Here is a 15,289-nt window from a genome sequence, read left to right on the forward strand (position 1 = left end):
ATAATAATTTTAAATGTAATAAAAACAAATGTTGTTGGATGTTTTAGCATTTGCACCCGAAAAATTCGCGGCGAGGATTGTGGATTACGTATACCTATTTTGCTGACTCATTTTTTGACACCTATTCGTATTCGAAAATGATATTTTGGAAACAGCTGCATGCCCCCTTGCAACAGTCTTGCGCCCCCCTACGGGGGCGCGCCCCACAGGTTGGAAACCACTGACTTACACATTGAAGTTTAATTTCAGTGGTGGAGCATATAATCAGCGATGAACGAATGTTGTTATTTATTCATTTTTATTGTGATTGGCGTCCAAGCATTAAACTCCTGTTACACGGCGCGTGAATTGTCAACCCAGGCTCCGTGTAACAGGTTCGGTGCGGTCTGGAGCAGACAGGCGCGTCCTGGCGGCTTCTTTGATTTTTTCTTGCACGCCGGAGGCGGACGCGTGGAATACCAATCCACGCTACACGCGCCGTGTAACATGGTCTTTATGTATAGTAGAGTAATAGCATTCTGTTGATGCAGGGTGTAACAGAAATAAGTGTCGAAATTTGGAGGGTGTAAACTAGATGCAATAAACAATAAAGTTATAGCGACCATTTTGTTATAACGACATCAAACCTAAGTCCCTTGAATTTAAAGCATACTTTAGTACAAATTCATGTGGCTATAGTGACTTCGGATGTAACGCAGATTACCTGTACTTTTTTGTATAAGTGGAGTGGATATACGACTTTTCCCAAACATTAAAAGTATATTATTTCCTAGTGCCATAAAACGGTAATTAGATGACATGTATTAAAAATAAGTTACAGTTAAAGGGCATAATCGTCATGAACCCTTGCTGTTGGTTNTATAACGACATCAAACCTAAGTCCCTTGAATTTAAAGCATACTTTAGTACAAATTCATGTGGCTATAGTGACTTCGGATGTAACGCAGAGTTCGGCTGTAGCGACTGTTTTTAATGAATCATTTGTAACAAATCCCTAGTAATCCCATGTAGATATTGTGACCGGAATCGCCTGTCAGCAAGTGTACTGACCTTTACCGTTTGTTCATAGACGTTAGCCAGGTAGGTAGGTAAGCGTGTAGGTTAAAATGGTTCAGTTACAAAGTGATATTCTGAGTAGCAACTGTGTTTAGTAAACTTTTGAACAAGTATGGCAGATTTATACGTGTCTGTATCTCTCTACCTTTGCCTCTAACGACTTCCGGATATAAGGACGAAAATACAGTGGTCCCTTCGTTGTCGTTATACCCGAAATCTACTGTAATTTAAGTACTGAAGCCGGTCCTTTACACGACTTGACAACATAACATGACAAATCTAGTGTGATAAAAACTCTTCAGGTAAATAGACCGAGCATTGCCAATTATCGAACGTTTAATCGTAAAATAAACGTAAACAATTTAGTACAACTCATGACGTTTAGACTAAATAAATAAGTACACTACACACTACAGGCAGCAGTCTGTAAATGTACAAAACCAACAGAAAGAACAATGTAAGTTACGTAAGCATTAATCGGAAAATGAGCATAATCTGAATAATTGTAAGTTCATTAATGGAAACTTACCAAGAAAGTCAAATGAGTCTCCAAAAATTTCATACCACACATTTACCGGAATCGCGAAGGATGTACAACATGCGAATTTGCGTCGCACCAACAGTGATTTTTCTGAAAATTTCAAATTCCGTCCCGCATGAAGCAAATTTGTCTGTAAACAACACCATATGGAAAAAAATGACACTTTACAGTACTTGTCTGTCGAAACTACTGATAAAAATTAACTCGCGGTTAAAAATCACTTTTCAGTAAGTTTCACTGTAAATGATAAGGATGCAGCAACTCTTTTAAAATTCGTCATACTGTCATATGAGAAGAGTTAACGTTCGCTGCTATTTCTCGTGTACTACTTTGGGAGTTGTCTCTTATGACAGAATTTCTTATCCAGAATTTCGTCTTTTACAGCGGCGACATGTTTCGAATGTTGACGCTTACGACCCTCAAATGTAGGGTGTACACTGCCGGTTTCTCGCAATCTCCGTACCGCACGGTTCGCGGATGTGGAAGTCTTCGCTGAGGATGTTGATAGGTGTACAACTCAATTGTTGCAATTATGTTGTGTTCAAATTCTCTGTACACCAGGATTACATTACAAAGTTCTGTCGTATTAAACGTTATTGTAATAACAATAAGGAACACATGAGCGATTGACAATGTTAAATGGACAACTTTTACTGCCTGACCGTAACATCGTGAATCACACTTAATCTAATCTGACAAATAACAAACAAACTATGAGCAAAAAAAGAAAGTACAAAAGAAATACAACATCGATGCTGCTAAATCCCAGCTGATCGAAAGCGATGTTGTGTTGTCGTATTGATATACAGGACCGGAATCGAATTTACCTGTACTTTCAACTGCATTTTTCTCGAAAACGGTGAAGTTTCGGATATACAAGCATTTACTTGATTTTCATGTCTTATAGTACTCTATCACCTTCTGCAAGCTCGGCACTTATTTCTGTTACATCCAGTATTATTAGTTTGTTCGACAATCGGTACCGTTTACATTCTCCATCAATGTATCTACTTAGTTATTATTGTAATTCGCTATAAACCTACGTTATTAATTAACATTCAGGATATTCGTAGATTCTAGTAATTATGGAAAACTGCCGAAAACCATGGGGGCCGATAAGAACCAATAAGTTCGAAATCGTGATCCACATCCGACAGTTGCAGTAAATTATTGACTAAAAATTAAACGCTTTTTATTAATTATGTTATGTACTTCTCACGCAAATATACCTTTTTACGGCCTTATCAAACATTATAAAATAGCAAATATCACTGTGCATGTACGAAAAGGGAAAAGTGGACGCGGCGCAAAAGGAAATTTAAGTAGCATTTGAGATGGGGTGTTATATGCGGATGATGAAAGTATTGTGGATAGAAAAGATTATATATGAGGAGGAATTAGAAAAATTAGGGCAAAACCGGACGCTATTGATGAGATTAACAAAAAAAGCAGAGATAAGATGGTAGGGCACCTTCTAACTTATAAAATGTTAGTTAGAGTTGGTTATTAGAAACAGAAGTGGGAGATTAAATTGGTATTCGCAAACAGTAAGATAGATATAAGCTGTTTTAGTTTTAGGGATAAGTGAAGATAAACGCGAGATAGAAAAAAGTGAAGGTGCCTCTCAACCCTATGCTAATGATGATAAATATGTGTATATGTTTAAGACATTTCAAGAAAGTGATGTAGTGGTCATCATCATAAGGTCGTCAGTCCTAAGACTGGTTGGTGTAGTGGTATCTCTTAATTTTAAAATGTTTCTGACTACTGTGTGCTGCACATTCCAAGGTTGAACAATTGTTGAATTCAAAGTAATATCCAGGTAAAACCACGATATTTAATTTTTTTTTAAGTGTGACATTAAGGTTGTTTATAAGCAACAATAAATATGAAAACAAGTATTTGGGAATATTAGCATCAAAAGTCCCAAAGCAATTATTGATTGTATAGATAGGTACCTAAGGTTATATTTAATGAAAATATTTCTCCAAAATTCTGAGAATTAAGGAAATATCATACAAGGTGAATACTGCGAAGGCCACTGCATATAAAAAATACCCAAGATTTTTATTATTAAAATCAAGGACGGGGGCTTCCCGAAACACACAATAATAAAAAGCAGCAAAAAATAATGATATACGTAATTGTTACATGCATCGAATTTTACACGACTAATGAACCGCTTCAGTTTAATCATCACCTTTTTAAAATTAATTTATGCAGGTGGCGACCATTTATTAATTTGTGGGTAGGTTTCAGTTTAATCAATCAATTTTTCTTACTTTATTTTTCATTTCCAATTATTGCTCCGCAAAAATAGATCTCAATTTCTCATATTAGTGGAATGCGATTTAGATACTTGATTCCCTATGTACATTGATTATTGCATAAAATCATTGCATGCATTTTTTGCCTATTTACGATCACATATAAAATTGTTTAGCTTTGGAATTTTTTCCAGTAGAATATTGTCCTTCTGTAAGATCACTTAGTGCCCATATTACTAAAATTAATTCTCGAGTTCATGCAGTTATTTTAGCAAACATCTCACCACCTAATCATTGTCATGAATTTGTTCTAAATCGCTAATGGGATAAAATAGAATTACATACCAACTCATTACCCCTTTGAAAATTTAGAATCACTTCCACCCAGCAGAAGAAGAATCTCCCAGGCCAGTTGGGAATGAGTCGTATTTATATAAATCCTTAAGTATTAAAGATAAATGGAGAGATGTCTGTCGTAATTAAGTATTTTTAAGCAAGGAATTAATAAGCGATTCAACAGATCAGCCTCGAAGTATTTGGAGTAGATTGAACCGTTTACGAGCGGACAAATTGCTGCAATTCATTGCTCTTTAAATGTGATTGTGTTCCAAATGAGGCGCGTGATTGTAGTGAAGTTGAAACAGTCAAACTGCTCATTGACGTCTTGTAGGTGATTGGTTTTCATTCCTTATGCCACTTTAATTAATATTTATTTTTTGGTATTACTCCTTCTATCTTTCAAAATTCAAATGAATACATTTACATTAAGCATGTTATAATTAGGTTCCCATAACCTACTTCTCAGTCATCAAAATCTGTCAAGAATTGGTCATAATAGGCAGCCAAATCAATACTGATCAATTTTGTCGTCCCTGGAATCGCACTTTTCAAAGACACCCTTTGTCATCATCAGAAGGTCGTCACTCCTAAGACTGGTTGGACACGCACCTCCACTCTTTCCTATCCTGACCAAATCTGTGCATTTTTCTAAAACTAGAACAACCCACATCCTTAACTATTTGCGAACAGTAATCTAATCTTGGTTTACCTCTACCCCTCCTAACTCCCTTTTTTGCTTCTAACATGTCTTTGACCAGGACCTTCATGCCTGAGAAGGTGTCCTACTTACTATCTTGTCTACTTCTTATTTACTTCCATAGAATCCTCTGTTCTCTTATTCTTTCTAATACCTCTTCATTTCTAACCTTCTCTATCCACGGTATCCTCATCATTCGCCTGTAACATCACATTTTGAACGCTTTAAACGTTTTCTTTTCTGCCGCGCCCACTGTCCATGTTTCGCACCCGTACAGCACCGCGGTCCAAACACCCTTTTAACAACCTTTTTGGAATTTTAAATTAACCCTTTGTATCTTTACAATAATCTCAGATGTTCAATTTGCATTCTTTATTAAATGCAAAGTAAGTTTTAAATTTAGTAGTTACTTTGTCATTAAAAAATTTAATTTGAATCGGTTTGGCACTTTATTTTAGCTCTAATTGTTTAAAAATTCTTCGTTTAGACATATAATTAATTTTTACTTAACTTCTACACAATCCAACCCATTTGACAGGAGTCTCACAAAAAATTAGCATTATTCTTAGAAACAGTTTCTTTTTATAAATCTGAAATCAATTTATTTCATTTATATAGGCATTTTGTTTACAAAATCAACTGAAAATACTTTTAATCTTTTATACCTGTGCAATGACTTTGAGACGTAAAATTCGCTGAAATAATAAAACTCAAAGTATGTCCTTGTGTTTTTTCATTTGTAATGACTAAGATTTATAATTTAATGTTAATTTTTTAGATTAGGTTATTCATAAATCAAACAAAATTAATAAAATCCTTTAATTATATTAATTTTAATATAAATAGAATGAATGNCTTATGACAGTAACTTTATTACTGGATATCACATGAAAAACATTCAGCGCGATTAAATATTTTTTAGAGGTCGCTTATAATTTTAAAAATGGGAAAAAAAAATTTTTTAATCATAATAGAATTTTATAAGAAATTATACATTTCTTCCTATGTGGTACAAGCAAAAATTTGTTAAACGCCATCATGATTTTTTCCTACCCTGAGCTACTCTTCGCATTTCCCTAAAACTAGAACAACCCACATCCTAAACTGTTTGTGAACAGTAATCTAATCTAGGCCTACCTCTACCTCTTCTAACTCTAATTTATGTTTTACTTTTACTTATTTTCATGAAGTACTGCTCTGATAATGCCGCTTCCATTTTATTTAGAGCTATCTCTAATTTCTCCTTGTTAGACGCTAATACTGCTATATGATCTGCAAATCTAAGCATACTGATCTTTTTCCCCTGTGTAACTAACCCTACAGTTGTACTGTCTTTAATGATGCTGATCGCGTCTTCGATGTATAGGTTAAAAAATAGCGGTAACAGGTAACAGTGTGCATCCCTATCTGACTCCATTTTTAAAATTTACTTCTCTACGTTGCACCCCAGCTCTATAACATCCTGTTGCTCTTTGTACAAACTAAGTATCGCTCTTCTGTCTTTATAACTCATCCTTACATTTTTAAGTATATTTAAGAGGAAATGGAAACACATTGTAAAGTGAGAAAATACCTTCATTGTAGATTATACGTATATAGAACAGATGAGTGATTGTATAGCGTACGCCTCTTGTCAGAATAACGAATACTTTTCACCGCAAGTAATCCTCACCAGTAATCGATTACTAGTAAGGGATACTTAATATACTATGAAACCACTATAGCTTCAAAATGGTATACTTCGTTTACTTTCTGTACCAATGTGACCTTCAGTTTGAACGGCGCAAAGTAGAAAAGAACAGCACTAGGCCAGAAAAGGAAGGAGACAACTCTCGGCCAAACTTTTAACCGGTGAGGAGCGTATAATACGTACATCCACTACAATTGCATTGCTCAAATGTGCTGTTATTGGTACCATTTACTACTGAAAATATCAACGAGATGTTTATTTATATTTGAAGACATATTAAAGGCTTTGACGCTTGTTTTCAACTCGCACTACTATTCATGATTGAGCAGGTAGTGTATGAAAAAGTATGTTAATGAACAAGAGTCGAGAGTATAATGAGCTTTTTTCTCCCTACCTACGATTTTGCCATCGCGCATCCAAAACATTGGAAGGGGCACATCGCTAGAAAAAGTAAATGAAGTATATAGTCTGCAACAAACTGTCGCATTTACTTTCTTCTTTTAACTTACTAACTAGACTAGAGCGGTTGTTGACAGAACGCCTACTTTTACTAACGACAAAGGTTTTAGAGAATATCGTAAACATAGAAAAGAGATGTCAGGTAGCAATTGCAGCGGACACTTATAAAGAAAAAGGAAAAACATTACATCAATTAATGCGTAACGGAAAAAGAGGCAGACAAGCAGAACCTAAACATATTGTCAGCATCAACATTCTCAGGAATTTAGGAAAGCGAAGACGCTTGTTTAAAGATATAATTCCAACTAAGTCGACCTGATCTTTTGGGTACCTCTAAACGCTGCATCGCTTACCCTGTTTTCACACAGACGGTTTTCTAACGGCAACCGTGCCGTGCCGTGCCGTAATTTCATTTTGCTTTGCGTTCACACTGCACACGGTTTTTCACTTCGCGTTTAGTTTTGGTTTGATACGTGACCAAAATGGACGAAAGAAAAAAACGCATGTTGTTACTAATCGCAGAAAAACACAAAAAACAAGAAGATTTTGCAGTTAGTACGCGAAGCTGAAATATTAATAGGGATTACTGGAAAGTACAAGTAATAAAAGTTATTGATAGCGATAGAATTGAATACAAAACAATTTGAATACACTGTTCCAAATATTTTCACAGAGAATAATAATAATAGAAAGACAGATACAAAAGAATTCGAGTAGAAATATTTACAAAAGGGTGTAATATAATGTTTAGTCAAATATATGTTTTAAATTAAATATAGCGGTGTTATTATCCGCCACACTGTATAATTTCTTCTGTTAACTGCACAATTCAGAGAGAAAAACGATCCTGAAAACAATTTTTGCCGTGTGAACAGACGGCACGTGTGAATACTTCTGTACACTTGCTTGTCTCACTGTTGCCGTGCACGGCTACGGCGCCGTGCCGTTGCAGTCCCCATGCCGTGCTGCGACGGCAGCCGTGTACGGTTACGGCAGCAAACCGTGCTGTATGAAAGCTTGCATATAAACCAATGTGTTACTATTATACACGGCACGGTTGCCGTGCACGGCCACGGCAAAAAACCGTCTGTGTGAAAGCAGGGTTATTATTATTCGATATCTCTTCACTGTCTGTACTATTCATGAAGCATTAGCTAACTTAACAAGGGCGTGCTCAAAACGCAGCAAATGATTACACACCCAAGCGGAAACGAGAAAAAAAGTACATCTATTCTCAGAGATAATTTATTGCAGATTTTGTCAATTTTCATCGTCCCAACTATACCCGCCAAAACGAAGCCATTAGGCACATTGTGACTTTTGTATTCGTCATTTAAATTAATTTATTATTTCTTGAATACGTTATTTGTTATATAAATATAAAACATTTCTGTTATCACTATCAATATATGGTTATTATTTATTATTATATAGTTATGTAAAAATTTAGCGCCGTCATCCGAGTATAACAAATAATGATACGTTTGCAAACAGCGGACTTTAAACATATCTTTCGACAAATTAATAAGTTGAAGAAGCCACAAAGTTAAGATAACCTATCGACACCGGACGCGTCCGTTTTGTCCGGAGAATTATTTAATTTTTCAAAATAACATGTCAATAATAAATATGTACTTACATTCGATGATAAGGACTATAAACAAAACCCCTCCAATTTATATCTCATCAGGAAAAGCTTGTATCTGCAAATGATAGGTACTGTATTTTATTTGTTTATGACGTCAACCAACTCTAATAAGTAAGGTTAGTATAATAAAGCCCAATACTGCATGGAAATTGAATTTGTAGAAATATTTGATAACAATAAATACACAAAAAGACGCACCTAAACAAACAAATTAAATGCATATAATTATCTGATGTAGATAAATAGATATCAATCTACACCGCATTACAAAATCTTATCAAGTAAATTTAAAATTCAAGACCACATTAATTTATCAAGCATTCTTTAAAAACTATCAAATGTCTTCCCATATGAAGACCTTGTCGACACTAAACTAACAATAAGTAAGCATCTCTAGTAGCGACACCCCGTGGTCAGAAATGTATAAGTGAGGGAGAAAGTGTCCATCGGATGTGTCAAATTTTTGTCAATACAAATATCTAGTTGTATTCGTTGATATGCCCGGTAAAAATAGTAATAAGAAAAAAAACTTAGCGGGAGAGAATGGGATATAATTCACAAAAGGCTAAAATTCCTGACTTGAGTTCTTAAGGGGGAAGAAACTCAGAAGATCCATGACAACACAACTCTTCATGAAATTAAGTTGCTTCACCAACTTTGGAACAGAAAATCCAGGTATTCGTGCAAACGATAATAGCCAGCACAGTTGCCGCTCTCCAAACACCTACCCATGGATAAAAACGCCCACCCAAACAATCTTCGCGTAATTACCTGGAATGCTCAAAGCATTAAAGGTAAATTGACTGAACTAGAACACTTCCTCGAGGAACAGTCAATCGGTTTTGCCTGCATCACCGAAACTCACTTATCGCGTCAAACGTCAAAAATTTTGTCCCAACCTTCACATCCTATAGCAGGGGCCGTGAAAACTCCCGAGGCGGTGGCGTAGCCATCCTGGTCAGGAACTCTTTAAAACACAGGCCCATCTCTTTGGCCATTAATTCATTGGCATTGAAGTCTCGCTAACTTTCGGCCCCCTCAGAATCATTTTCCTTTACTCCCCCCCCATCTAAAATAAATCTTTCCCCATCTTGGGCTGTGTCGATTCCCGCCGCCTACAGATTCTTCCTCTTTTCTCTCTTCTGCACTCAACTATCCCTGGTTCATCAGAAACATACAAATTCTGAAAGAAACTGGTCTACCTTCACTCCCCGAAGCTGCAGTTAGGTTCGCGGCTAATCTCCGGGCCTCAGTGTCAGGTCACCCAAATAGGTCATCCCGACACTTTCCGTTTTCACCTCCAAATCAAATGGCCGTTTCCGAAGGCCCTACCACCTTCTACTCTGAGCTGCTTCCCTTTCGCTTTTCTAGTACAAGGGCCCACCCAACTCATCCGAGGTGGGCCATCGATCAATGCCTCCTTCCTACACCTATTCTCCTTCCCGACCCTAACCTTTTCCCAAAGAACCTTACCTGGGATGTATAACTTCCGGGTTAATCTCCCTACTCGAGGTGGGGTTTTAATCGGTAGGCGCTTCGGGGAATCCAACACTACCCCCATTCAGGGAGTGTCTTTTGAGTATTTCCCCTCCTCGATAAAAAACTAAAAAAAAGAAAAATTCACGAGACCTTGCGGTATGGCCTAGAGGTTTGGTCCATTGCTTAGCATTCGGGAGGGCGCCGGTTTGATTCCGGGTCTGTCTGCCTTGGTCCAAGTTCTTCTGTGGTTTCCTTGGATCACTTAGTCAAATGCCGGGGCAGTAATTTTCAACAGATAATATTTCATTCTCTTCTGTCTTCATGTTCAAGTATTTTTTCAATTTAATTTAGAACAAGTCACTTTGTGTTTATCTGTGTATAGTACAAACCCAGTCAGTTCGTGTAAATAGTGTAAATAGAAAAGCAGTTTTAACATCGATGTGTGTAACCAAAAGAGTCTTCGGCGACATAGCAAATCAAACACTGCTAAAATCTCAACGAATCGAAGTAGCGTATCGTACTCTAATCGATGATCAAAAAACCAAATTTGTCAGAAAGTGTGGTACTATTTGTAAAAGAACGTATAAGAAAGACGTAATTATCACGTACACCTATATACATATATCAGTAACGGCATGCCTTACGATTAGTGAAAAAGGTCATAAAATGTAAAGATTCAATTCTAATTTAAACGATGATGAATAGTCAATATAAAAGCACATTATGTATGTAAACACACGACGCTTGTATATGTATGCGACATTACAAAGGCTATCAGTTCCGGATATCCTATAGGTTCTAAGGTTATCGCGATCAGTAATCCAACTACAATACTTAATTTACGATGCCCGTCTGTTTCATTCCTACCGACTAGTAGAGATGGCAACTATCGGCGCTTCGAACGCATAACAAATATTAACATAAAGTTTTTATTTGCCTTGTTTAATGGACGCAAGTATGACATCATCTGCCATTTATGATGAGGAATTGTTTGAAAGGCAAAGGACAATTAAGAAGAAAGAAATGTATTTATGTACATACATTATGCAGCTTCCTAATTCTAAATTAGACGTGTGATAAATACATAGGGGCAAAAGATTAGTATGCCTAGATTTGCAGATGATATATGTAACAGTAATAACATCTAACAAGGAGGAGTTAGATGAAATGGAAGCGGTATTGACAAAACAGTCTTGTATGAAAATAACTAAGAGTAAAGCAAAAATACTGGTATGAAGGGAAGAAAAAGTAGGATAATTATCATCATCATATACGGTCGTCAGTCCTAAGACTGGTTGGACATGCACCTCTACTCTTTCCTGAGCTAAGCTTCGCATCTCCCTAAAACTAGAACATCCCACATCTTTAACTATTTGTGAACAGTAATCTAATCTAACAATAAGTCTACCTCTACTCCTTTTAATTCTGCTTCTAATATTGTCTTTAGCTCTTCACGCCTATGAAAGTGTCCAACCAACCTATCTCGGCTATTTTTTTCCGTAGAGTCTTTTGTTTTTCTATTATTTCTATTACCTCTTCATTCAATCAAAAAGTAGGATAGGAGATAAAAATTAGTGGCTGATTTATGGTATGTGCAATGTTAGGTAACTCAGGATAAAGAAGTTATCTCTATGCTCGTGAACAGTTAATTTTAAAATTCTAAAAAGATTGTTAATGGTATATGTTTGGAGCACGGCTCTGTACGGGTACGAATGATAAGGATACCGTGGATAGAGAAGGTTAGAAATAAGGAGGTGACTGAAATAGTGGAAGAGCAGAGGGCGCTATGCAAGTCAACAAGAAATAGGCGAGATAAACCGGTAGGATGAAGGACTGGTTGGAGACACATTGGAAACAGGAAGTTAAGAGGGGTAGAGGTAGACATAGATTAGATTACTGTTCACAAATGGTTAAGGATCTGGGATGTTCTTGCTTCAGAGAAATGCGAAAATTATCTCCTATGCTGAAGTTAGTGTTCAACCAGTCTTAGGACTAACAATCTTATGATGATGATGATCTGATATATTTTTTATTGAAAAAGTAGTAGTTTCATAGGGTTATGTCTCACAGTTGTTGGTTTTTCAAGGTATATCACGTATACAAAATATCAACAATTATTCTTCCTATGCAAAAGGTAGTGATACCTCACATTTAGATTTCCATAACTAGAAACTCTTCCAGTTTTGGTCTATCAGTCAGTTCAATCCGTTAATCTGTTTGTATGTATATCTAACAATCAGTAATTCAGCAGCTACTTGTTTTTAATAAAAATGTTCAAAAACTGTTGTAAATCTCATGCTCCCGGACAATGCTATCGTAACAGGGAGTAACTAAAAAAATATATTATTATTATTATATCAAGGTATGGATTTTATTTTTTTGGGAGCTTTTTAGGATTTTTATACCTCAAAATGAAAAAAAGGAACTTTCGTAAGATCACTTTGTTATTGTTCCTCAAATAAGCAAAAATCATTGATTAAGTGTGTAAAAGCTTCCAAAAAGGTTAATATCAGAATATTATGTTTTTTTTGATGTTTTACTATTAAATTAACATCAATTAGAGTCAAAAAACTTTTTCTTATCCTATAAATATAGATATAAATATAGGTATAAATATTCACTGCGATTTTCAATATTATTCTATAAAAATAGCAAGAAACGCTACCTTTGAATTTTTTTTAAGAATACACGTTTCTTTTGTACTTACATACCTAAATCGTCTGACATCCTAATTTGTGAAATACGCTGATGCTAAACCATTTGTAATCAAATTGGTACCTACCGTAAATATATTCAACTACTTAAGATATATTTTATGGATGGATATAAATAATGGAAATTAATGCAATTTAAAGAAAAAAGCAATAGCAGGTATGGACCGTAGCTGAGAAGACGAAAAGGAAATGAGAAACAACAAGAAAGATGCATTTAGAAGAGGATGTTCTTTCGATTATTATAACAGAAAGTGAAATACGCCTATAGAAAGGGTTTGAAGAAATAAATAAAAATCTAGAAAGGCAGGAGCAAGTAAGATTACTAAGAAACTTAAAATATGCGGAAGAATACAGGATAGTTGCGCCAGAAATTACAGAGACTCAAGATTATTTGAAGGAATGCCAAAACAAACGAAATGAATTGGAAAACAACGCAAAAATCAGACTAGGTTCCGGAACAGACTATGCAGACTGTGAAGAATGAAAAGAAACTATCCAACATATACATATAAGTATTTCAAAGTTGTGAGACTAGGAAGCAACAAATGCTATTAGCAAAAAAAGTTTAGAGCGAATGTGGAAAGAAAAAGGATAAAGAAATGTCAGTACCCAGAGAAGTAGAAAAACAAAGAACACGAAGGCATAAATGAAGTCTGCATAGATAGAAAGAAATTTTAGAGTTAGACAAAAAAAATGTATACAAAAATCAGTTAATAAAGCTAATTATCCCGAGGTATAGGTATGCCTTTGTCTTAATTCTGCTTTTGCTTTATAATTATCATTACGAACCTATACCTACGCAGTACCATACATAACGTAGAACATTACTGTACTTATGTATAATGAGTAATGTTAAATTCTTTGTATCAAGGTTTATTTGTAGGTAATTATTGTTTTTGTTAATTTCATCCACAGGAGAATCACATTAAAGCTGAAATTAAGCCAAAAAGTAAAAGCACTAATGCTTACAACAAATCTAATAAGCTGCTTATTTACCCGTAGAGCGTGTTGTTTTCGTTTTATTTACGGTCCCTTCAAGATACATATTGGCGCAATTTATTGGAAACACAATGGGCATTAAAACAAATACTTGGTTGTATGTAATACGTTTATGTTCCAGGTAACTACAAGGCGTCTTATTTCGGATGTTAATTGATTCAGTGTAACAAAGTCCTACATGAAATCATTAGTTGTTTTACTTTCCTTGTACGATAACAAAAACAAGCATGTGTAGTGTGTACCTCAGTAATGGCGTGATGCAATTCAACAAGTGAAGCTAATGAGCTTTAATTTAGCCTTTCAGAAAAAACTGATGGGCATTTACCGCTAGCAGAAGAATAAGGACTTGGAAAACACAATAAACCCTGAAACATTATCGACTCTAGACATGCAGAGAATTTCTATAATTCAGCAACATACCGTTCGACTGTATGTATCTGTAACATTTGTCATAAAGAGTCATCTTATGATCACCAGATGGGCATGAACGAGTATAGAGAGCCTGGATTGCTGCGTTTCACCACAGACTTCATTCAGCGGGGGTAGTATTATAACCTGCCGAGGCTTGCACAGAATTGGTAGTGTTAGAACGAACAGCTGACCGATAACTTAGGGATTAAAATAATTCGAAGTGGTCTGTATTCTGTCGAAACTGCCAGACGCGGATCGCGATTTCGATCTTTTTGGATCTCATCAGCGCGTCGCAGACAGCTCCGACAGAACACAGAACAACTTTTACTTGCTGTCTTAACAGCGCGTTTTAGAAAATACCACAAATGGCGCGGTAAACGCCATCTGTAGTACGATGCTACATTTTAGGATTACGTATGCTCCAACAAGGTCCATTTAAATATATGGATATCTACTTGCTGAAACGAATCCCGGCGTAGCTAACCTCAACGTGATAGGCACGTTACCATAATCGAATAAAATAATTCGAAGTGGTCTGTATTCTGTCGAAACTGCCAGACGCGGATCGCGATTTCGATCTTTTTGGATCTCATCAGCGCGTCGCAGACAGCTCCGACAGAACACAGAACAACTTTTACTTGCTGTCTTAACAGTGCGTTTTAGAAAATACCACAAATGGCGCGGTAAACGTCATGTGTAGTACGATGCTACATTTTAGGATTACGAATGCTCCAACAAGGTCCACTTGTGTGGATATCTACTTGCTGAAAACGAATCCCGGCGTAGCTAACCTCAACGTGATAAGCACGTTACAATAATCGAATAAAATAATTCGAAGTGGTCTGTATTCTGTCGAAACTGCCAGACACGGATCGCGATTTCGATCTTTTTGGATCTCATCAGCGCATCACAGACAGCTCCGACCGAACACAGACCAACTGTTGGAGCATACGTAATCCTAAAATGTAGCATCGTACTAGAGATGACGT

The 15,289-nt window shown here is 36.1% G+C and overlaps 1 long non-coding RNA gene across 1 annotated transcript in view; it reads right to left on the reverse strand.

Annotated features, from left to right (window-relative positions):
- LOC108737358 overlaps positions 1-15,289 on the reverse strand; it is a 286,916-nt gene that overhangs the window by 227,970 nt on the left and 43,657 nt on the right. Inside the window, exon 2 of the long non-coding RNA XR_003232536.1 lies at positions 8,689-8,752. This is a non-coding gene — a long non-coding RNA (uncharacterized LOC108737358). The remainder of the gene's footprint in view (positions 1-8,688; positions 8,753-15,289) is intronic.

Source organism: Agrilus planipennis, unplaced genomic scaffold, assembly GCF_000699045.2.
Source record: "Agrilus planipennis isolate EAB-ADULT unplaced genomic scaffold, Apla_2.0 scaffold57, whole genome shotgun sequence".
NCBI classification, from domain to species: Eukaryota; Metazoa; Arthropoda; class Insecta; order Coleoptera; family Buprestidae; genus Agrilus; species Agrilus planipennis.